Source organism: Phacochoerus africanus, chromosome 2 (assembly GCF_016906955.1).
Source record: "Phacochoerus africanus isolate WHEZ1 chromosome 2, ROS_Pafr_v1, whole genome shotgun sequence".
NCBI classification, from domain to species: domain Eukaryota; kingdom Metazoa; phylum Chordata; class Mammalia; order Artiodactyla; family Suidae; genus Phacochoerus; species Phacochoerus africanus.
This window is the reverse complement of record NC_062545.1, coordinates 275,434,846-275,457,331: the sequence shown is the minus strand read 5'-3', so window position 1 is coordinate 275,457,331 and position 22,486 is coordinate 275,434,846. Positions and strand designations below refer to the sequence as shown.

Below are 22,486 nucleotides of genomic sequence, written 5' to 3'. Positions count from 1 at the left end.
CTCAGTAGCTTATGGATGGGGAAGACATGTCATATGCTTAGCAAGGCCTGCATCGATTTGGCCACCTCCTGCTCATCAGACTTGATCAGCCTCATGCCCTTGTGTCAGGGGTCACATGAGGGTCTCAGGGATGTCCAGAGAGCTGGGTCTCCTCCTACTGTCTTAAGACAGAGGGCAGACATTCACCCTCAGGCGGAACTGCAGACGTATACTGTGGCCTAGAAAATGAACTGTTTCTGATCGGCTTTGTTGATTGGAATTAAAAAACACATTCACTCGGAGCTCCCATCTTGGCTCAGGGGAAATGAATCTGACTAGCATCCATGAGGACACAGGTTTGATCCCTGGCCTTGCTCAGTGGGTTAAGGATCCGACGTTGCCATGAGCTGTGGTGTAGGTCACAGATGCAGCTCGGATCCTGCGTTGCTGAGGCTGTGGTGTAGGCCAGCAGCAGCTACAGCTCCAATTCAACCCCTAGCCTGGGAACTTCCATATGCTGCGGTGCGTCCCTAAAAAGACAAGAAAAAAATTGCCTTCACTAAGTTGATGTCTTTGTATGATCAGAGGCTGTGTTATTCTGCTCTGGAAAAGACACTGTATCTGACACAGTGGCTGTGATTGGTTGGGGTGCCTTCCTGCCGGCGCTCTCGGGAGTCTGCAGTCTTCCTCCTGCATCTGTTTGGTTTCTGCAAGAGTTAGACTGGCAAGTTAAACCAGCCCAGAGGTGATGGAGAGCACTGCCCCTGCATCCTAGGTCCTTCTGCCATTGCCTGGGGATGCGGTATTGTTTTTGACTTGCTGTCTTGGCCGGGAGACAGGGCCAGGGCGGGGCAGGGTAGTGTCAGACTTGCCCTTGGCCCTTGCTCTGGTAGGTCTCACCCCGAAGACCCAGGACCTCATGCAGGGGTTGTGCCAGCTGCCAAGTATGTTGATCTCATTTATGCACCATCCGGTGGGTCTGCAGATCCAGTGGACGGACCCCCTGTAAACTGGACCTTGGCGAGGCCTTCCTCTACTGCCCGGCCCCATGTGTCCGCACCCTTAGCAGGAAGAGCGTGATGAAGCTTCAGGGCTCCAGGAGTCAGTGTCAGGGCAGAGCTGTGGCCTTCTGTGGCTGACACCGACCCTGAAGGAGCTGACTGCACTCCCCACAGCCAGGCCCTCCCAAAGGGGACCCTAGAGGGGTGGCCCTGGCTGCTGGAATCTTCCCCAGCTGAGACTGTTCCTGGATGGCTAAGATCCAGGATGCTGGTCTTAATTCCTGCCCCTGCCCCCAGTCTTCATCTTTTCTGAACAGTCATACCTTGGAGACCCCGTGGGATTGGTTCCAGATCACCCCAGTAAAACCAGTGTCACGATGGAGTAGGTCACGTGGATGTCTTGGTTTTCCCACTGCTTGCTTTTATAGTAAGTTTTACTATACGGTGGTCTGTTAAGCGTGCAGTAGCACTGTGTCTAAAAAAGCATGGTATATTCCTTTATTTACTTATGTTTTTAATTGATCTTATTTTATTTTGCCTTTTTTTTTTCTCTCGGGCCAAAGGCACAGCATATGGAAGTTCCGAGGCTAGGAGCTGAATTGGAGCTACAGCTGCTGGCCACAGCCGCAGGAACGCCAGATCCTTAACCCACTGAGCCAGCCCAAGAATTGAACCTACATCCTCACAGATACTAGTCGGGTTCATTTCTGCTGAACCACAAGGGGAGCTCCTATTTCATTAACTAACTTATTTTCTGGCTGCCCCTCGGCATGGAGTACCTGAGCCAGGGATCAGATCTGAGCCACAGTTGCGACCTACACCAGATCTTTTAACCCACTGTGAGAGGAATCGAACCTGCATCCTGGCGCTGCAGAGACGCCACCGATCCTATTGTGCCACAGCAGGAACTCCACATACACCTTAATTTAAAAATACTTTATTGCTAAAAAGTGCTGACCATCCTGTGACAACACAGGGGGTTGCCCCAGACCTTCAATCTGCAAAAAAACAAAATGCGTGCCAAGCTCAGTGAGTGAAGGGCAATACAGCAGGCGTGCCTGTGTAACCTCAACATGAGAGAGGAGGGTTTGCTGTATTTTTCTGCTCCAGAAAAGTCGCTACAGGCGGAGAAAATTTGGCTTTTTATCATCAGCAAAGGTAAGTAAGGCATAGTGGCAGACTCTAGACACACAGAGAACCCTTGTTCCTAGATGTTTACAGCGAAGGAGATTTAGAACGCAGTGCATAGGAAAGACGTGCAGGACGTCTAGGCTGAACAAGTAGCTTCTGGAGTCAGTCTGCTGGGGTTTGCTACTATCTGTGTGCCTCTGGACGTCTTAACTGACCTGTCTCACCCTTGGTTTTCTCATTAGTTGATGGGGTAACAGTCGGGGACAGTGGTACAATACCAGCCAGTACTCGCTGCTTGTTTGTTTTGAGGGTTGTTATTTCTGAGATAGTCACGCGTACCAAGTGAATCTCTTGGGCCCGGAGCTCCGAGGGAGGCCTGTGCGGCCGGTGGAGGCGATTTCGTGGAGGAGGTGGGCTCGGAAGAGCTCTCGCTGCAGGAACGGGTGCTTTCCTTTGAAGAGCGGCGGCCAGCAGAGGTGCAGTACTGGTAGGTTGGAATCTGTAGATTTTAATCCCTGTTTGCTGGTAACCATCTTCCATGTCCTTGCCCCTGAAGGTAAAAAGGTTCCTGTCAATAGTGGTGGAAACAGTACCAAGCCCTTCCTTTCCTGTCGTTCTCATCAGTTTAAACTCGGGTACGATTATGTCTCCTATTGGCTTGTGTGTTTTCTCTTGTATGTACACACACACACACAGTACACGGGAAGACTTCGTTTTCTCTCCGGGTATTTCTTTCCCTGGGAATTGGACAGTGAAGAATAATACATAGCAAAGGTCACCAGGTGAACTTGTAAAGTCCTGCACTGATGGGCGCTTTTGGCAGATGTTCTCATTGAAGTTAATGACTCTAAACCCTGAGACACCTCTGAGTTCCTTCCTGAACCTTCAAAGAAAGATTACATTGCACTTTATGTGTTTTGTGTTGTGTGTTTTATCATGTTCTAATTTTGAAAATTATTAATTCATATTTGCTAAGTGTGTTGCCTTAAAACAGGAAGTTAGGTTCCTAATACCCTGGCTTTGTGAGAGCAGAGATCATTTACAGAGCTCAGTGGGGGTTTGTCTGTTACCTGTATTGAGTTTGATTCAGATCTTTGTAGGGTGTAGGCAGGCATAAGTGTCAAAGGTATTTTTTTTTTTGCCTCCAGTAGTGAGTTAGAAAATAGACTGCTTTGGATTTCTGCAGCACCTAATAAATTAGGTCGTTCCTGTCTGTTTTCTAAGGGGTTCCTGACTGGGTTAGAGAATGTGGAAATAATAGCTCTGCTTTAAAATATTCGTTTGGGAGTTCCCTTTGTGGTGCAGTGGAGACAAATCTGACTATAGGGTCCATGAGGATGCAAGTTCGCTCAGTGGGTCGGGGAACTGGCATTGTCAGGAGCTGTGGTGTAGCCCGCAGTTGAGGCTCAGAGCCCTCGTTACTTGTGGCTGTGGCTCCGATTCGACCCCTAGCCTGGGAACTTCCATGTGCCGCGGGTGTGGCCCTGAAAAAACGAACACTTTAAATAAATAGGTGATTCAGTCCATAAAATCTAAGTTCCTCCAGGTGCTCTCTGGGCTGGTTCTCTCCACAGGTGCAGACTTGGGTCTCGGGTGGCAGCGGTGCTGCTTGCGATGCAGCTGTACTTCTCCTTAGCAAGCGTCCGTTGTTTTCTGTGTCTGCTGTAAAGATATTTGGGTACAAGTAGCCGTTAGGAAAAACGGTCAGACGTTATCTTGGGAGGGAAACAGGCTCTTCTTTCAGTGTCTGGGCTGCAGCTTAAAAGACAGGACTGGCTTCACCCTGCTCGTAGCCACCTCCGCATTTCTCGTCGTTCCTGCCCCTGTCGTGCCAGTGACATTGATTAATGGATCGACCACGGGCGTTTATGAATTTCCCAGCCCCTGTCTGATGAGTGCACAGTGTTACGTGCCCTTGACTCGGAGGAGCTCGCAGTCCAGTGGAGGAGAGGTTCTGTTCAGAGGCGGATAGGGGAGGGTGGTTCCTGGTGGTCTGTATAGCTGCCCCTTCATGGGATTGTCGTGTGCTGACGTCCTCCAGGAAGTACGATTTGGCCGGATCTGCTCTAGGACGAATCCGAGATCTGGTGAAAACCAAGGCCTCTGAGGCAGGACTGGCTTTCAGGCTGCAGGGCGTGGCGTTCAGGGTGCATCAAGAGACCACAGCCCCTTGGGGTGACATGTAAACCCAGGAGCAGGTGGCAGCGACCAAGGTGTGGATCCAAAGGCCTAGGCCGGAGGCGCTGCACCTTCTTTGGAATCAGAGCCACTCCCCGCCTTTGGGAAGTGGACAGGGTGCTCCATAACCATTGGCAGAATTAGGGTACTGGCTACTAGGGATCTGGGGTGCCTAACCAGACAAGACCCAGGGCTCCTGGAGATGAGAGTCTTGTGAGCAGTGTAAATGGTGCTTGATTGAGTCTCGGGACCCCTGGGGCGGGGAGACGGAGGCCTGGGAACAAAACAGAAGATGCCCGTTTGTTACACTGTATCCATGGGCTCACCCGAACACAGTTCAAGGGCCTTGACCCTTGCTGAGAAGATGAGAGCTGGACTCGGAAGGAAGCGGGGCCCATCTTAAACAGAAAAGGCGTGAGCAAGGTGGGCTGGGGAAGGACAGTCTGAGGAAAATCGGAGGGGGGGCCAGCCCTGTGGCAATTGGAGAGAGTCAGCGGCCTGGTTTGTGTGGAAGCAGAGGCGTTGGGGGCTGCTGGCTGAAGGTGGATCTTAACTAGCAGGTAGTTTGTGTTTGGGGCAGGGTGTTCCTGGTTCAGTTACTTTACAGGTGAATGTGTTCCTTCCTAATGGTGAGTGTTAAAATACAGCTCTGTCATACTGAAATAGATTATAGGTGCTTGATAATGAATTCATATTATTATATTTTAGTTTTTAAAAAAATGTTTATGTGGGGGTGGGTAAATAAGTAAAACAGGGTGGCAGAATAAGGATAAATGCCAGAGCTGGCTGACATTGGAGCTTATTACCTGTTTTTTTTCTACTTTTGGATATGTTCAAACATTTCTATAATAAAAAGTTAAGTTAAAATTAGTATAGTCGGGGAGTTCCTGTTGTGGTTCAGCAGGGCGAGAACCCGGCATGGTATCCATGAGGATGTGGGTTCAATACCTGGCCTTGCTCAGTGGGTTAAAGATCTGGTGTTGCCACAAGCTGTAGTGTCGGTTGCAGATGTGCCTCAGATCTGGTGTTGCTGTGGCTGTGGTACAGGCTGGCAGCTGCAGCTCCAATTCGACTCCTAGTCTGGGAGCTTCCAATGTCACAGGTGTGACCCTAAAAAGCCAAAAAAAAAAAAAAAAGAAAAAAAAGGGTCGCACAACGTTGTGAATGTACTTAATGCCACTAAACTGTGTACTTGACCGTGGTTAGGATGGTAGATTGTGTGTCATGTGTGATTTGCCGCATCACCTGCAGAGGCGGCTGGCAGCCACCACACCCACTGCCGAGGCCTCTTCAGACAGGTGTTTATGGGATGAGAGGTCGGGGAAATCCTGGCCTCTTTCTCTTGTCCTGAGAGGGAAATTCCAGGTGAAATATTAGAATCACACCAGTTTCTTAGCTTTGTGGTTTTGCTTAGAGGAAGTTCAGCCTTAATCAGCGAAGTCTGAATCGTGAAATATTACCCGAGGGTTATGAATGTTCTCTTCTGACATTTACCAGCTACTTACATAATTGCTGTGGCCTTGGTTTCTTCACCCGCAAAATAGGGATGCTAGCGTTTGTTATCCTCTGTCAAGATAGGGATGGTAACAGTTTGCAGTTGGGAAGTGAGGTAATGACTCTGAGGAAACCCCATGCCTTCCCATCTCCCCACACTTCTGAATACCCTCCAGCAGGACTGGGCTGCGCAGTTAATGGCTTCTTCACTGGACAAATCGCAGGTAATGCATTAGTAACTTTTCCTGTGTAAACCAGCATATCTAAGTAGCTAGCAAAGGATAGTTTCTCGATACTTTGTCATTTTTTTAAAATTAGAAAGTATGAGTGGCCACTGTGCTAGAGAAATTTTTAAAAAGGAAAAAGAGCTCATAGTTTTATCACTTTAATACTATGATTTTATTTTACTTTGTGACTATTGTATTTATAGAAATAATTTTTCTAGCTCATATCTTTTAAAAAAGTTGTAGACCGATTCAGTCCATGTCTTAAGAGACACAAACTCTGACCTTTTCCCGTCATTTTTTGCTGCCTAGGACCTCAGCATGAGCTCCCCTCTGTAACTGGGAACTCTGAGGCCGTGGGAGGGACAGTCTCTTACAGCTAGGACAGGAGCCCAGCTAATCCCCCGTGTCCTGATTCCTAGTAGGCTGCTTCCCCCACTGCCTCAGTACAGTCCAGAGTCATGAGATTTTCGGGGACTTGATCCAGTGAGAAGAGCACCAGTTTCGTGCGTAATTCTTCACACCTGCCCGTAGCATCTAATCGCTTGCTGTTCTGTCAAAGTACTGTCCTCCTGACAGTTGGGATAACGTAAACAGAAAGCAAGAGGAGATAGAAAATTGGGTAAATTTGTAAGAAAATAAGAATGCCTTTGAAATACCTAAAAGGCTGACTGATACCATCAGGAAAACATTCTCATCTCTTGTATGGTCAGGTGTGGTATGTGGGGGAGGGAGTGATTTCTTGAGACGAGAACCTGTTTAGAATGAAGGAAAAGAGGTCCAACTCCTGCTGCCCTCCCTTTCCCTCCCTCCCCTTCCACCCTCAGTGGATTGCTCGCGGGGCTGCTTTAGGGTCACGTCCCATCACCTGCACTTCTGCCCGTCGGCTGCTCATTCCCAGCCTTTCTGCTCACTCATCTCTATGCCTTTGCTTGCTCCCTATCTCCGAAGTGAAACGTCCTGAATTTTTGGTCTCTGCACGTTTAGTGAAACAAACAAAGTTAAAACCAACAGAAGATGCACCAGCCAATCAGAAGAAGGGTCCTAACCTTTTTGAAAACCAGTGGCCAGGGAAACCATCACACTTTATGGGAATTGGCACCTCAGATTTTTTTTCCCCACAGCATTGATTCAGTGCTGGGAGGTAGGGGAGTGGATCACAAAGTTTGGCTAGGAAGTTTGCCCCAAGGATTTTTATACTCAGCCGAGTTTTGTCATATAGAAAGACAGCAGGCGTTCCCGTTGTGGCTCAGTGGTTAACGAATCCGACTAGGAGCCATGAGGTTGCGGGTTCAATCCTTGGCCTCGCTCAGGGGGTTAAGGATCCGGCGTTGCCGTGAGCTGTGGTGTAGGTCGCGGTTGTGGTGTAGGTCGCAGATGTGGCTCAGATCCTGAGTTGCTGTGGCTCTGGCGTAGGCCGGTGGCTGCAGCTCCAATTCGACCTCTAGCCTGGGAACCTCCATATGCCACGGGTGTGGCCCTAAGAAAAGCCAACACCCCCCCCCAAAAAAAAACAATGAAAGACAGCAGTGTTCCACTGTTCTTAAAAGAGAAAAAATAAAGCTTAAACTCAAGTAAAGACCCATGAGCTTTTCCTTAAATACCTCCTTAATGACATAAGCCAGTGAGTCAAGGGATCAGCTAGGTCCTTTAGTCCATTAACAAGTATGTATCCACTGCCTGTTAGGTACCAAGCCCTGTTCTAGGCACAGAGAATATAAAAGTTTACATTCTCATGCTTAGCGGCAAAACCGTTGATTGTTTTGAATATATAGTGATGGCCGAATAATTGTTAATAATGTATCAGAAGGTAAATGTTATAAAACATGTGAGTGTAAAAACACTCACAGAGCAAATAGACTCCACTTTGAATAGGCATATTTTCTCATCCTATTTGGAGCCAGAGATATAGCTAGATATCAGGAAATAGAGGTTTAGTATATGATGTAATATTAGAAAGAAAACCCCTAGAAGAACTTGGGAAAAAAAAAAAGGCAGAAAGAAGATGCATTGTAAACCCCCAAGGCAACAAAAAGGACAGTCCGTACAGCAGGAGATCTAGAAAGAAACAAAAACAACAACAAAGCATTAATGGCTGAAACATAAACTAAGATGACCAGGTTTAGACTACACATCTATATCATCAATAAATAACAACAGAATAAATAAATACCTGTTAAAGTAAATGACTCAGCTGTCCCCCAAACCAAAACCCTACTTCATACAACAAACAGGGAATATTGGGCAAAAACAGATCCTGCATTTCTAAGAAAACTAGCTTTGTGATAGAAATGCCAGAGAAAGGCACATGGTATGGCTGCCAAGAGAGACATTGTACCCACAGTGTACAGTCCTCAGTGAGGCCATAGCAGGTAAACCTGAGGCCAAAATGCCGTCGAGTGAGGCAAGTGTGTACAGGGCAGCGGGAAGGGCCCGTGACCTGCCTCCGCCCAGCCCTCGACGGGTCAGGGAGCCGGAAAGTCAATAGGCGTATGCAGGAGGCGGCTATCTCCTTTTTCTGTGCGTCTGTTTGTTTATTTACATTTTCTGGATACAAATGTTAATTTCTGCTGTATAACAAAGTGATTTAGTTACATACACACTCTTTTTTTTTTTAATGGCTGAGTTTATTACATTTTTCAGCTGAACTGTCACCTCCTCAGAGAGGCCTGCCCTGACTACCCAGGCTAGGGTAGCTTCTCCAGTTGCTGTCTAGCCTACTGCCTTTTAATTATCTTTGCACGACTCTTCGCTGAGCTGTTCTCTTTTTGTCTTATTATCATGGGTTGATTGCTTTGTTTTGCATTTTAATTGTTGGCGGAGTCACTGTGCCAGAGGGACCCCGTTTGTCTAGTTCACTGCTGTCGCCCCAGTGCCTAGAATAGTGCCTGGCAGACAGGTCCTTGCTGATTAAACAGATAGCTCCTGAGTGCCTGCTCTAGGTATATATTAGTGTTTCTAGGGGCTCAGAACACTTCCCTGAACAAAGCAAAGCGCCTGCCCTTGTGGAGTCCACGTTCTAGCAGAGAGAGTGGGGAAGGCAGGAATGTGGGGAATAGGTGTGGGAGGTGGGGGTGCTGTGGGGGAAGGTGGGGATGGGCATGGAGAGCGAGGAGGGCTGGGCCAAGGGCCAGTGGAAGAACGGTGAGGGGAGGCCCCCTCGAGATGGCCACCTTGGAGCTGATGGGACGGGAGGGAGTTGACCATGTAGGTGTCAGGGTGGGGGTCCAGGCAGAGGAACACAAAAGAATGGGGAGCATTGATATAAGGTTGTAAAGAGGAGTGGGGGTCTTGAGCAGCAAGTGGAGATGCCTGGGCCTCCTGGTGAGACTATAGGTGAAACACTGGTCATAGCATCAGGTGGAGCACAGTAAGGAATTGAATCTGATGCGTGACCTTGAGCCAAGCCGCTGATCATGGGCATTTCTGCCTTGGTGTGATATAAACATTAGTTCTTGCTTTATAAATTGTTTTGAGGGTTACAGTGTGTGCTGATTTCAATTATTAAAATGTCCATTTGGAACATTTATTAGCACAAATGAATTCAATTATTTCAAATATAGAAGCAAAGTATTGTACAGAGTGAAAATATACGCTATAATTAGACTATTAATGAAAACACTTACATACCTCTGTGTGACTGAAAATGAAAGCTTAACAATCTCAAAAGAATGGTGCTAAATATTTACATATCTGTCTGAGATGCATATTTTTAGATGCTAAAAATATTCCTTGTTAATGACGGGAAGGAAAGTCTAGGTTTAATGTAATAAACTCCCCTATATTTGTCTCACACCAAAGTCAAAGCCAATTTTGTAAAGTCTTACAAATAGGAGCTTTGAAATAAGAGCTGCTGCTGAATTAAAAGGAGAGACTTCCCAGGCAATTCACAGTACCTGTTCACCCAGGGAAACGTTTGCAGAATGACTGGCTATGGGAAAGTGTACTTGGCATGTTGGTTGTTACAGCTAAGTTTTGCATACACATCTTAAAGTTTTCTTTTTTCTTTTCTTTTATTTTTTTTGTCTTTTGTCTTTTTTGTTGTTGTTGTTGCTATTTCTTGGGCCGCTCCCTCGGCATATGGAGGTTCCCAGGCTAGGGGTCGAATCGGAGCTGTAGCCACCAGCCTACACCAGAGCCACAGCAACGCGGGATCCGAGCCGAATCCGCAACCTACACCACAGCTCACGGCAACGCCGGATCCTTAACCCACTGAGCAAGGGCAGGGACCGAACCCGCAACCTCATGGTTCCTAGTTGGATTCGTTAACCACTGCGCCACGACGGGAACTCCAAAGTTTTCTTTTTTAAGTGTGACGTTGTTGAGGCATTAAGAGGAGACGGAGTTCTGTCAAAGTCCAGCCACATTTTGTTGCCTGAAGCAAGTCACAGAATCATCCCAGGCTTAAGGAGAAGGGACTGCCCAAGACCAGGGCGTAAATACCAGAAAGCGGTCCACTGGGGGCGGTCAGTGCGGCCCCCGCCTGGACTGATGTGCGAAGCTCAAGTGATTGCCGTCTGCTGGCGGCGCTGCTGCTGCTGCTGCTGCTGCTGCACACGTCAGTACGTACGTGGCTGCGGCTTGGTCTCAGTGTGGAAGGAAGCTCCTTTCCCCAAGGGCTTTCCTCCTGAGGGGAACCCCTTTTCTCCCTTTCCCACCACTTCAAAATAATGGGGGGAGGAGTTCCCGTTGTAGCACAGCGGAAGCGAATCCACCTGGGAACCATGAGGTTGCAGATTCGATCCTTGGCCTCGCTCAGTGGGTTAAGGATCCGGCGTTGCCGTGAGCTGTGGTGTAGGTTGCGGATTCGGCTTGGATCCCGTGTTGCATTGGCTGTGGTGTAGACCGGCAGCTCAGCTCCGATTCGAGACCCCTAGCCTGGGACCCTCATATGCCGCGGGTGCAGCCCTAAAAAAGACAAAAGACAAAATAATAATAATGATAATGTGGGGAGAAGGCGGGTCAGTGGCCAGATCTGGTTGGAAATCTGAGGGCAGCTTCCATCAGAAAGCGCGCTAATTCCTTGCCTGGCAGCGTGCCCTGCCCCCTAGCCCCTCTGGCTGTCTCTGGCTCGGGGCCGGATGCTTCTGGGCTGCACGCTGACCTCGGCCCTGCTTGCCCACGTTGCATCCCTGCTCGTGGTGTGTCCCTGTGGCGAATCGCATTCCTGCCACTGTGGCTGCAGACCAGCCTCAGCCACCCAGGGGTCGATAACTGTGGGCCCCGCAGAGCCTCCTCTGCAGGACCAGGCCTTGCTTCTCCCTGGGTGGTTGGTGAAGGGAAGCTGTGCCGCTCGCACCAGTTAGGACTGCTTCTTACAAATGGCCACGTTCTAAAATAAACTGGAGAGAAAGGGATTTTGGATCATCTGTGCCTTTTCTTGTGTGTTTGACTTCTTCATTATCGGAGATGGTATTTTAGTTTCATTTCGGCACATGGGCCCAGACTCTGTGGCGCTAACTCTCGTCTTCTGCCAATTTGGAGCAAAAACGTCTTTAGCTCTCACCCTGTGCAAAAATCAGAAGCATGCGATTTATTGTAATTTAGCTACAACAAATAGTGGTTTTCCTCAGAACTTGCAACAATTGCTGTGAATGAGCAAATGTTTATACAAGGTGTGAAATTAAGTTTCATGTAGTCACAGAATGGGAGTCCTAGCCAACAGCTCTGAAATCATATTTATATTTTGGGTAACAATTTTAGTGGTTGTTCTTTGTTGCAATTAGGATCCCTGCTGCTTTGAGAAATGATGCCCTCATCCAGATTTAGCTCTTGATAAAGAAAGCGATGCTGATTTCTGGTGAAAACCTGCGGTTTAATCCTTGCTTTTAAAATGTGTAAATTCTGTCAAAAAATTTAGGTGACTGAAACTCTTCCTCCAGGGTTTTATTTCCTAATCTGCTCCACTGAACTGTTTCTTCCACTAACAAGGAATTTAATTGTGTCTTTGCTGACTGCTGTCTACTGCAAGGAGTGTCAGAATTCATTGAACTAAAAGGGTTCTCTTTAGCAGCAGGGAAGTAGTTAAAGCTCAGTATTCCTGTGCCTTTTTTAAAAAGGAGACTAGACAGGCTAGTGTTCCTACACAGCTTTTCCCCCAAACAGTCAAAACCCATCTTAAAGAGAGAGTTTCCAAGAAGAGCAGGATTCACAAAAGTGCTTGAATATTGTGCACGGGTTTTTAAGAACTAATTGGGAAGCCTAACTGTCTGGTGTCACATTCCTCCTGCTAAGAGAAGAGTGATGTATTAGTTTGTACCCTTGCCTTTTTGCCCCAAGGTCCCATTTGTTTCATGGAAAGACACAGTGCAGACACTTGAGACGGCGCACTGTGTACGGGGCTGGTGCCTGCCAGTCTGTTTTCAGCTCTCCCGAATGCTGGAATCTCTTCATCGCCACAGCCTTCTGCTGACTGCAGTCCTCCGTGTTTGGGGGTCAGAATTCCGTGTGCTCTGAGTGAGAGGGCGTGTGTGCCTGGTCCAGCGTTTGATGCTTTATGAGTCAGGTGGCTGGCTCTTTTCTAAGGCAGCTTAGTGCTTACAACTCTAGCTCTGGTTAAGCAGCTGCTCAGTTCCCCTCCCCTCTCTTCCCACTCCCCTTTGTAAAGGCCATTTTCACATGGTGAGTGTATGTACACGAGATATGCATGCCTGTGTGTGTGTGTATGTACATACATATATATGTGTGTGTGTGTATGCACATACATATATATGTATGTATGTATGTATGTATGTATGTGTATGTTATCACCCTCTCCATAGAAACAGCAGTTTTCTTGTTAGTGATATGTTTATACTTTTGGCAATTTGTAGTCCAAAATCATTTAAAGAAACAGTTACAGTTTGTGTTGAGATTCCGAATTGGAGATTCATATGGTTTTATGATGTTTTCAATAAAAAGTTGGAATATGACTTTGGGCAGACCCAGTAGCCTAAGGTGGGAAAAGAGATCTTATAGAATCCTCTGGGTGAATGGATTTTATGATCTGTCTTTCCATTTGTCCTTCCAACTATCCATCCGTCTGTCTTTCTTCCCGGGGCCAGGTTCTGCTCTGTAAGGAGGCAAGTAGCATGGTCTAGCACAGGGAACCCTGTTGGAAGGTAAGGAATATTCCAGGACAAGTGGCTCTGCTCCTGAGCAGATGTTTTTCCAAGGGGGTGTCATGTGACCTCCCTATGTCCAAAGTGGGCAAGTGGGGAGTTCAATTAAGAAAGCTCCCTTCATTTCTTCATTGAGCACCTGCTCTGCTCGAGGCACTGTCAGGGGGCATAGAAGAGAGCAGTGAGCCCAAGATTCCCTAGCTGATCTTGTTCCAGTACTAAAATATCAGAGTTTTTTATTTTTTTAAAAAACAGCCTTTACATTTTTGCATCAAGTAAGCAATGCAACTTAATTGGCTACACCAAATACCTGCTCTCTTTTTATCATATGCTTCTATTGCAGGAAGAAGAATGCACAAGTACTGGTTAAATTTCCTGATCTGCTTCAAATGAGAGATTACGAAGATACTTTAGGTCTTACCTGTTTTAATTTGTTGGCTGGTGCGATGTTGCTCATTAAAATGATGAGGCAAAAAAGGAAGATGCCTGGTCCCACGTTTGCCCTAGATTGGGTGTCCACAGCCTCTGGCCTCTGCCACTGGACAGCCAGGTGACACCTAGGGGAGCTTTTGAGGCCCAAGGCCTTGGCGGGAGGGAAACAGAAACAGGTAGGTGATGCGAGTGAAGCCGCCACCTCTGCGGTGCATCACTTTCCTGTTCAGGCTTGTGCCCCACATTGTCACGGCATAGTTGTAGCTCAGCAGTCCTAGCTATGTGACGTTCAGGATCAAAATTCAGTTCTGTGTGTGAAGGGCTCTTCTTTGACATAATTTTTAGGGCTTTGTGGTAGACATGGTGGGCATGGACTGTGGCAGAAAGGGAAGAGGTGATCTAACTGTATTATAAACAGCAAGAGAGGAGTTCCCAGGTTAAGGGTCCAGCATCGTCGGTGCCACTGCTCAGGTCACTGTTGCGGTGCAGGTTTGATCCCTGGCCCTGGGAACTTCCACATGCTTTGGGTATGGCCACAAAGGAAAAAGGGGAAAAACAAACAAACAAACAAAACACATAGCAGTAGAATTTTCTTTGCTGGCAGTTCTTTATATATAAAATTAAAAGCTGAATGAGGGCCCCCCTTGAGGTGGTTCATCCAGATCCGTAGTTGCTTTAAGGGGCAGCCTGTCTGCACTGCAGGGCAGTGGGGCCCAGCGGGGCGTTGGGGTAGTTGCTTTAAGGGGCAGCCTGTCTGCACTGCAGGGCAGTGGGGCCCAGCGGGGCGTTGGGGTAGTTGCTTTAAGGGGCAGCCTGTCTGCACTGCAGGGCAGTGGGGCCCAGCGGGGCGTTGGGGTAGTTGCTTTAAGGGGCAGCCTGTCTGCACTGCAGGGCAGTGGGGCCCAGTGGGGCGTTGGGGTAGAATGGAGCCGAGCATGGGACCGTCTTCTTCATCGTCATCATTATTATTATAAGATTATGTTGTTTTTTCAGAGCAGTGTCGGGGTCACAATGGAACTGAGCAAACAGTGTAGAGTCCCATATAGTCCCTGTCCCCTCCTGCCCCCACGACCTCCCCGACTGTCGATACCCCCTGCGGCCTGCTGCGTTCGTTAAACTAGATTGACACGCCGTCATCCCCCAAAGTCCATGGTTGACAGAATTCACTCTCAGTGTTGGATATTCTGTGGGTTTTGACAAACGTGTAATGACATGTACCCGCCGTTATTGTATCATACAGAATAGTTTTCCCTGCCCTAAAAATGATCTGTGCTCTACCAGTTCTTCCCCAATAATTTTGTTAATGTTTTAGTTTTAAAAACTTTTTTAATGGAGAATTTTGAACATATACAAGGTAGATAGAATATTGTAATTAACTCATTATAGCCCAGAGCCATCCGCTTCATACTATTTCGAAGTAATCTGTGACATAACCATCTATCTGTAAGTATTTCAGTATGGATCTTCAAAGTGTAGAGATAAAGACCTTTTTAAAAAATGTAGGCGTTCCCGTAGTGGCTCAGCCGAAACGAACCTGACCGGTATCCATGCGGATGCAGGTTCGATCCCTGGCTTCGTTCAGTTGGTTGAGGATCCGACGTTGCCGTGAGCTGTGTTGTAGGTCGCAGGTGCAGCTTGGATCTGGCGTGGCCGTGGCGGTGGTGTAGGCCGGCAGTTGCAGCTCCTATTGGACCCCTACCCTGGAACCTCCATGTGCTGCAGGTGTGGCCCTAAAAAACAACAGCAATTTAAGAAAATAGCTCATGTTAGAAAACATAATGTTACCTGAGTTAAAAGAAAACTAAAAATAGTTCTGTAGCATCCACTGTCTGGTCAGGGTCCAGACTTCCGTTTGTCTCACGGGCGTCACAGATTCTTTTATTTCTCCTTTTATTCTGTTTGAATTGGGATTCACATCAAATCCACATCTTGCTATTTGTTGATATATCTTCTGCGTCCCTTTCAGTCTGTGGTTCCTCCTCCATGCCCGTCTCTGTCTTTCTGCCCTCCCCCCTCCCTCCCTCCCTCTCTCACAGTTTGGTTGCCGTCCTCAGAGACCAGGTCGCACCAGAGTTTCCCCCGGTCTGGATTTTGCTGAGTGCATCTCCCTGGTTTCCTTGATCCTGTTTCTCTCTCTTCGGTATATACTGCGTAAATTGGCGGTCGCACCAGGAGGCTTGGTCACACGTGTTTGATGTGCTTGTCTTGCCAGGGCTGCTTCCTCCATGCACTGCATCAGGAGGCACCACGTACCTCATCGTCTCCTCTTTGAGCGGTGTTAGCTGCTGTGAATGCTCACCGCCTGGATTCATTCGGGCACAGAGCGGCGGTACGTTCACACTCTGACCGCAAGTTCATTCCTTCGCCGGAGTGCTTCTCTGAGGGCGCCTCATCCCGTGGTGCAGCTTATACAGGACAGCCAGAGCAAATGCTCCACGTCCCCTTCTTCACCAGTTTCCAAATAGAGTCAGTTCTCCAGCATCCTTCCGTAGTGAACACATCCCCTCTTTTCTAACTATTTCTACATTAAAATTTTAAATTTCGGTTAGGAACGTCTTTGAGATGGCTTAGGCACTTTCTGTGGACCTGGAGCCAGCCCCAGGCTACTGGGGAGCTGAGGGGTGGAGTGGGTTCCAGGACTCCCCCGAGAGAGACCTGTGCACCGCTCGAGGGAGAGGGAAGGGCCTTCAGGGGCCTGCCCCACCCGAGAGCTCTAGGGGGCGGGTTGAATAAATCAGGGTGCTCTAACGTGGCTTTTAAGGAGTTGGAACACTCCTTAGCAATCATCTGAACCCCTTACATTTTTTTTTCCATACCTCTCTCTTTTTAAAATTGTGTTAAAATACGCATAACCTAAAGTTTACCACCTAACCAGTTCTCAGTGTGCAGTTCAGTGGTATTAAGTACATGCACGTGGTGGCGCCACCTCAGCTCCATCCATCCCCGTGATAGACCAGCTCACTTTCACAGTCAAGGAAAACAAGGCCCAGAAAGACTGTGTAAGGCTGCAGCAGTCATGGCAAATGGGACCTAGAAACCAGATTCTCAGACTTTCAGTGTAGTTCTCTTTCCAAGAAACCCGGCTTTGACCGGACCGCCTCGGGTTCCAGAGCTGTCACTTCCTTCCCTGACTTACCCAGTTGCCACTTGACTGCTCTGTGACAGCCATGCAGCGGAGACCCCTGTCAAAGGGTGTGTCACATTCGGAGCGTTCCTGAAGATGCACCTTCTGAGTAGGGTTCCAGAAACCACGGCTGCAGTAATGAGCAGCCTAAGGGTTAACCTCCCTGCCGCGGGCTTGGCAGGGCCATAAAGAATCCCGCTCAAGTTCATCCTTGCAGCTGACATCAAAGCAGTACAGCTGCTCCTGGAGTCCCAATTAGTGCTTTTCCTGTTTAAACGGGGCTTCTGCAAGTTGAGTCTTGAAATAACTGTGTTGTGATCAGGGTTTGGGAGGCAAAAGGGGGAAGGCCTCTTTGTAATTACAGTTTCTTAAAGCATAATGACCTGTTTTTCAGTCTTTCCTGATTAGATAATAGCAGAGTAGATTACTCTCAGAACCAGCTTAGTTTGTTGCTGTGCTCATTTGTTATTTGGTTGGATGTCTTTGGATAGTTATTTCCATAATCGCTGTAAACAGTTTATATTTTCAGATTTTTTTTTTTTTTAAAGCAAGTGATGAGGCAAATTGGTCAAAAGTTCAGCTTATCAAGGAAGAAAAGAGACTTTGAAGCTGTTTCTCTGCTCTCCTCCCCAGATTGCCTTGTTTTTTTCCCCAGCAGGATTGGCCTTACTTCATTGGCAGGGCCTATCAGCAATAGAAGATTGGATTCGTGATGAAATTTGTTCACATTTGGTTTCAGGAATAGCATTCATGAGCCTGGGCTTCATCCCATCCCTCCTCCCAATAATAAAATAACCTCATTACCCACCCCCCCACCACCACCCAATGTCTGGTTTCATTTATCTTTTTTTTTCTCTTGGCTTTTGATTCTAAGATTGTAACTTATCATCAGCTGATTAGGATAATGGAGAAATCATTGACTCTCAAGCATCTAGCATTTTAGAGCAGCACGGATGTGGTTAGATTCCTGGGCTCAGGAAGAGACCAGAGGCTGGGGTGCCCCCCGCCCCGGCTCTCAATGTAGCCAGGCCACCTGGGGCCCCCAGGACTTGAGCTCACTTCAGTTTCTTCACATTTAACTCTGACATGGTGGACAATACAGTTCTAAGCTCCCTTTGTACTTCTCTCTATAATGTCTGGCCTTTGTAGAACCTTCTCTCCTGGAGGAGACAGCTATTGTCTCCCCCGATTGTTCTCCTCCCTCAGACCCCTGCTTGGAGGACCCGCAAGAGCTCCCCCGTGCCCTCCATCTCAGACCCTGCTGAGGGGAACGGCTACTGGCCTGAGCGAGACGGACGGGCAGTCAGACAGAGATGCTGCCCAGATCCCCGGCAGCCCCTCCGTTCCTAGGCCTTGTCCCTTGGAGGCTGGCAGCTTTCCAGTGACCTGGCTCTGCGGACGACATCTTGGTGTCCTGCCCGTGAATGCCCTCTTTTCCCTTTAGTTTTAGCGAATTCCTGTCCCTGTCACCCAGTTGATCCCAGAGGCACCTGTATCCTCACTGTGCCCATGTGTTTCGTGTCTGTGTTACTCCTTCTCTCACCCAGTTTTCAGTGTTGTTTCCCTTTGCCTCTCTAGACTGTGAACTCTTTGAGGGCGGGGACGGTATCGTGTTCATCCTGCCCCCCAGCCCTTGTGACCGTGTGGGATATGGTGAATGACCTTGGTGAATGATTCTGAACCTGGCTACTTTTGTTGGTTTGTTTTTAATTTAAAAGCACCTAAAACCAAGAGAGAGAATAATTTGCTCAAACTTGATGAAGCTCTGCTGCTTAGAAGCAGCATCTGGATGAGACTGTTAGGAAACTGTGATTCCCTGTAGCCACTGGTTTTAGTTTTAGTCTCCTTTCTTCTCTGTCAGTTCTGTCGGGTGTTGTGCCCACTGTCTTAAAGCTAAAAGGAAAAGTAGCAGGGTCTGGCTGGCCCACTAACCACATGCCTATATATTCTTTGTAACACAGAGGGGTGACTGCTCACAATACTCAAAATTGGGTGAGCTTCTCATAATAGAGGTGTAAATATGAACCCACCATTTATTTGGTGATAAAATGGGAGAAACATTCCTTTTAAAAAATATTAGCTTCAGGATACTATAAAAACTTACTTGAGTGTTCAGCAAACCTTCTCCAAATCACGTATTTAAAGGATAAAAAATAACAGTAACCAAAACAAGTTTTACGAATGACGGCAAAGTAATTAAGTTTTTTGTTTTTTTTTTTTCACGGCTTTTTACACTGGCTTAAAGGTCAGCATGAAAATAGATGAGAGTTCAACTTAGAAACTAGCAAATCAGACAGAAAATCACTTAGGTTCCATTGCTCGCCCCCTCTCACCAGGGTTTTTATACCTGAACCACACGCTTCTCCCTGGCACCTTTTGGGCTTGCTGGCCTTAAATGTCGGTGCCCTTCTGACCTGATGGGAAATGGAGCAGGGGTGGCGAAAAATAGTGCTGAGGAAGTGACCACCGATGCTCCAGCTGGTGGAGGGCTAAGTGGACGATGATCACGGAGCACAGCCGCGGGGCGAGGAAGCGCCCAGCGCCGAAGCAGTGTCTGAGTGATGGATTGTGGCGCGATGTCACGGCCGAACGTTTGAGTAAACGCACTCTTTTCTGTATGATGTCACCCACGGTAAGACGTACCCTTATTTTATGTTCCACTAAGAAAGAAAAATCTCTGCCAGTTAAGGGAATAATACTGTTGATTATAAAGCATGTCTGATTTCAGAGATAATTAAATGGAAGGGGTGTATCCGAGAATCCAGTGAAATACAGTAATTCAGTGGTGTAGGGATGTGATCTTTCCAGACAGGCCTTCTCAGCGTGTTGACCTTGGCCTTGAGCTCGGTCACCCTTGACCTTGTCCTTCATGCTGCAAGATGGCTGCAGCCTGGCCAGTCCTGACAAGGTAAAAGCAAGACGTAGGTGGCTCTGCCTTTTCTGTTCAGATAAAGGAAGCCTTTCCCAGAAGCCATGCAGCTGGTTTCCCCGCAAGTCTCATTGGCCAGAAGGTTGCACGTCACACAAATGCCCCTTGGCATCTGGGTCATTGGCCAGAGACCCAGAAACATCCGCGTTGTGGTTAGAGTCGGGCTACTCAGAACTTGCCGTCCAGCTGGGGATGGGGCCACCTTCCCTGAAGGATGACGTCTGACAGTCAGGGTTTGGTTCGCAGGGAGGAAAGAGGGGACGGACAGATAACTCTTGAAGAAGAAAGTACTCAGAGTTGAGGGTGTTGCCAGCTAGAAATGGTGATGAGAGGATGGTTCGTGGTTACTGTCCGTTACCTGCTTGTTCTGAGCGTTTGAGTGAACTTTTATTGATAGATCAAGTTGTGTCTAAGTTCTGTAAGAATAATTACTTTCTGTACGTTGGTTTTTTCCCTTCCAGTTTTATTGAGATGTGATCGGCATAGAGCACTGTGTAAGTTTAAGGTGAGCTTTACATGAGGAAATGCTTATCACCGTAAGTCTGGTGAACATCGTCTCAGATACGGTATTAAAGAAATAGGAGAGAGTTTTTTTCCTTGTGATGAGAATTTAGGATCTATTCACTTCACAATTTTCGTATGTATCATATAGCAGCGTTCATTCTGGATGTCATGCTGTGTATTCCATCCCTAGTATTTACAGACCTTATAACTGGAAGTTTGTACTTTCTGACCACCTTCATCCACCTCTCCCCTCACCCACAAATCCGATCTCTTTTTCTGTACGTTTATCTTTGAAGTGTAATTGAACCCACAACACTGTGCGATCCTGTTACACAACATCGTGATGTTTCTCTGCCTTTCAAAATGATCACCAGGAGAAGTAGTTACAATGTGTTGCCACCCAGAGGTGTTACCTGGTTATGGGCGGTGCTGCTCACACACGCTGCGCTCCAGACCTACGCGCATTTATCTGGCAGCTAGAAGGCTGTCCCTCTGCATCTCCCTCACCTGTCTCCTTCCCTCCCCTGCCACCCTCCCATCTGGCAGCCACCTGTTTGTTTTCTGTACCTGTAACACTTGTTTCTGTTTTAAGTTTGTTCATTTTGTTCTTTAGATTCCACATGGAAGTGAAATCCTATAACATTTGTCTTTCTCTTTCCGACCTCTTTCACTTCGCGTAATACCCTCTAGGTCTGTTCATGTTGCCCATGCCAAGGTCTCATTCTTTTTTATGGCTGAATAATAGTAGCGTCCCTGTCTTGACCACTGTTAATAATGCTGGAACGAACATAAGGGTGTATAAGTCTTTTCTGATTAGTGTTTGTTTGTTTGTTTGTTTTCTTTGGATAAATACCCAGGGGTGGAATTGCTGGGTCGTAGGGTAGCTCTGTTTTTAGGTTTCCAAGGCACCGCTCTGCCCTTTTTCACAGTGGTGGCAGCAATTTACATTCCTACCACCGTCGCACAAGGGGCACCTTTTCTCTACAGCCTTGCCACACTTGGTATTTGATGTCTTTTTGATCACAGCCATTCTGATAGGTGTGGGGTATCTCATTGTGTTTTTGATTTGTGTTTCCCTAATGAGTGATATTGAGCATCGTCCATTGTGCCTGTTGGCCATCTCTATGTCTTCTTAGGGGGAATTCTCGATTTTCTAAGCCCTGAAGTTTGTTTCTGATTGCTTGCTGACTGTTGGGTTGTGACATGCTGTCCTTAACATTCCTGGAGCCGCTGCTGTAGCAGCTCCTTGGGAGCCCTGGGACGCGTGGTCGATCCCGACCCAACACAGTGGGTTCTGGACCCGGCGTTGCCGTTAGTTTGTGGCTGGGGATTGGCCCTGATCCCTGGCCCGGGAGCTCCAAGTGACTCGGGGTGGCCAAAGGGGAAAAATGGCTTCAAGGTGGATGCTATCTTACTGGTGTCTCGCCATTCCTTCCCTTCCTTCCTGCACACATTTCGGCCTAAGTCTATCATTTCAAACCTTTATAACAAATGAAGTAGGTGTTCTTAAGGTCCCCCTTTTTATTTGGAAGAGCACAGCTGTTTACTCTTTTCCTGATAAAGACCTGGGGAGCTTCAGACCTGTGGCCCCCCGCTGCCTGACAGGCTCCTCTCTGGCTCAGCGCCTCCCCTTGTGGTGCCTCTTTTCTTCCTCGGTGGCCGGGAGGGGACCCATTTCCCCACCTTCCTCCTGCAAAGCTCACCGTGATTTCCTCACGCGCTTCCTCCCCTCCGCTGTGTGGGTGGGCGCTCAGTTTGTTCTTGACTTTCTGAACAGGACTGCGGAGCAAACGCACAGGCTGCTCCGTGGCTCCTGTGGGGCAGCCGTTCTTGCCATGACCTCACCCGGGCTGACCTGTGTCCACGGGAGCCTTCCCCCTAGTTGAGAGTCTCTTCATTCAGCTCAGGGACTTGGAGCGTTCAGGGGAGTCAAAGATGACCCTCGTTCCGTGTTTCAGGGGCTGTTGACTGAGCCCCCGTGTCTGCTGGGCACTGGGGAGGGCTCACCACTGAGGTGACGTGGACGTGTCACCCTGGACTTTGGTGCCCTCGGGAGGAGGATGTGGCGTTTGCGGAGGTGACACCTGTTGTTTGCTGCCTTTCGGGTATTCCTGTCCTTTCTCCCTTGACCACATAGCTGTCCCTTCCTGACGTGCTCTTCCCCTGCTTACAGGGCGACAACCCTGAAAACCCGTGTTTGGTGGAGAAATGACACCTGCTCAAAGCTGTCTTTTTTTGGTAAATCTAAAGACACTATTTCATATTGAGGACCTGCTCCAATTAGAGATTGGTGTGTGAAATCCAGCCTCACTCCTGGACAGGAAGAAGGGCCAGATCATTTTAGTATTCATTCTTCCAAGAGTATCTGAAATAAATATTCATAGGTTCAG

The 22,486-nt window shown here is 47.9% G+C and overlaps 1 protein-coding gene across 4 annotated transcripts in view; it reads left to right on the top strand.

The window, feature by feature from the left end:
• MED27 (mediator complex subunit 27) overlaps positions 1–22,486 on the top strand; it is a 204,257-nt gene that overhangs the window by 82,763 nt on the left and 99,008 nt on the right. The gene's annotated exons all lie outside the window — the stretch shown is intronic.